The sequence below is a fragment of the Bidens hawaiensis genome, unplaced genomic scaffold (genome assembly GCF_021521415.1).
Source record: "Bidens hawaiensis isolate Kalapana, Puna unplaced genomic scaffold, B.hawaiensis_p1.1 tig00002414_1, whole genome shotgun sequence".
Lineage (NCBI taxonomy): Eukaryota > Viridiplantae > Streptophyta > Magnoliopsida > Asterales > Asteraceae > Bidens > Bidens hawaiensis.
Genome location: NW_027491131.1, coordinates 1626687 through 1629057, shown reverse-complemented (window position 1 = coordinate 1629057; position 2371 = coordinate 1626687). Strand labels below are relative to the sequence as shown.

Below are 2371 nucleotides of genomic sequence, written 5' to 3'. Positions count from 1 at the left end.
GGTGTAAAAATACTTTTGATGGATACCTTAAAGAATCCACACATTTAAAAATAAACACCACGTATGTTATTGTCAATTATCAATCAATAAGATTTTTAAAAGGATATTAAATTTCTCAAAATACTCTTATAATAAGACAAATATTTTTCACTCAAACAAGGGAACCACAAATTCAAAAGCCAAAAAATAAAAATATCCCCTTGAAATTTTTCTTGCTCATAATTAATATCCAAACAAATAACTGCTATTAATATTTAATAAAACAATAATAAACAAAATTTACTTGGAAAATAGAAAAAAAACCCCACCTATGAAACACATGATTAATATATAGAACCTTTACTTAAAGATCCCTTTTGGGATTAAGGTTTGATCTAACTTGGGACATGTCCGGTCTGGTCCGAACGCGGTTCCAACGTGGTTTGGAACCATGACCAAGTTAGCTAGATATTGGTGCACGTACCCCTCTTAATGTTGTCCATTCGGGTTGTTTCAAAAACTGGCAAACCACTTGAATAATAACCCAAATCACAATTTGTTAACTCAAAAAGATCAGAACTTGAATCACTCTCTCCACCATCATCAAATATGAAACTTTTGAGTTCTTTAATCTCCACCGTTGGATCATGCTTCTTATGATGATCATCATCATGTTTTACAGAACTTATTTTTGCTCAGGAAACACACTTTTGATCATTAGGGTTTCATTCTTGTTGTGGTTTTCAATGAGGGGTATTTTGGGAATTTCACATGTAGAGGTTCTAAGATCTTTGTAAGTTGTACTCTTTGTTGGTGCTTGTGGTTGTGTTGTTTTTGAATAAGTAGATTTTGTGTCACTTACATTAATGTTGGAATTACTATTTCCACTCCTGAAAAGACTAATGCCACTCCTCCTCTTTCTTCTCCAACCACTAGGGCTCTCATCTTCATCTTTTATAGAATATGTTGACTTTGATTTGGACTTAGACTTCTTAGATGTTTGGTTGAAAAGAGAATTCAAGAAATGAGCCAACTTTCCTCCTGGTGAGCTTGGTTGTTTATGCTTCGTTATATCATTCTTGATCATCATAGGGGTTTGATCCATTAGCATGCTTTGTAAGGGGACCGAGTTTCGATTCTCCATCATCATGGCTTGTAATGGAATTGAGTTCCGTCTGGTGTTAGGGATATCGAGACTCAGTCTTCCACCACCCTCTCTCATATAATGCTTATGAGAGAGGGTGGTGTCATAACTGCTCTGAAAGTAACGAGCGGATTCAAATACATGAATCTCACCCGAACCGTTTCTCCTATGGAACGGTTTCTTGTTTTCTTGTAAAGATGGGACGGTTTTTGGCATGCTTTGAGTAAAATTTAGGCACGAATTGTTGGATGAGAGTTTAAACCATAGAAGATGAGATGTTAAGAAGGGTATTTTTCATGCAATAATTTGATGTGGTAGTTGGATCTTGGATGGTTGATCAATTGAGAGAATGCATGTCTATTTATAGTAATCATTGTATTTCCATTTGTTTTTGTCGGGGCATGTGTACAAATTATAATGCATGTAGTACAAGTTTTTAAACTGGATTTTGTTGGCAATTATGGGTTTGGTTTGAATGATGGTTTAATGTTGGAGACAAGACATCTTATATAATTGGAATAGCATGTACTTTGATCACATAGTAGACAACCTAGCCTAGGTTGTAGGTTTAATTTGTTAATTAGATTCATAAGCAAGAAGGCTTTAGATGTTATATTTAGGTGCTTTGTTCATCATTTAATTAAGGGGTTTCTTTGTTTTTACTTGTCAAATCAAGAGGAAAAACAATAAAACAAAGGGCTCATGTCTAATTGAAATAAAAGCTCAATTGCTTTATAGTATCTCATAACAAGAAATGTACTAGCTTGCCCTCCATAGACTATTTACATAATAAAGTTGGTTGAAACCGGTAAAACTTGCGAAATTGATCAATAGTTTGGTTATGTAGGTGTTCCTTTTACCTTGTCAAATTGACGAGTCTTTTAAACTAGAATGAAGATTGTTCACTTAATTCTAGTATTTTAGTAACATACCCTAGGTTATGTAACAATTTTACGTAGTTAGAACTTTTCTTCATACTTGTTAAATAAAAGTTCTCTCATATTTTTTATAATTGCATGTCAACTAATGCGTTACAGCGTTACATTAATTTAAATGTTTTGGCCAACCCAACGCTACAAAACAAAGTGTATTCACCTATGGACACATCTGTCTAAAGTCCTAACGTGAAAGCGGACGCTATCGATAATCCATCTGTGATACTCAACTACTCATTAGAAAACTGATGGTAAACCTCTCTAATTCTAATTTTCAACTTGTGATCATTCTAGTCTTTAACTACTTATAAAT

General features: G+C 33.8%; 1 pseudogene; it reads right to left on the bottom strand.

Annotated features, from left to right (window-relative positions):
- Nucleotides 1-255: 255 nt before the first annotated feature.
- On the bottom strand, nucleotides 256-1698 carry LOC143619079 (protein BIG GRAIN 1-like E; annotated as a pseudogene).
- Between the last annotated feature and the right edge of the window lie 673 nt (nucleotides 1699-2371).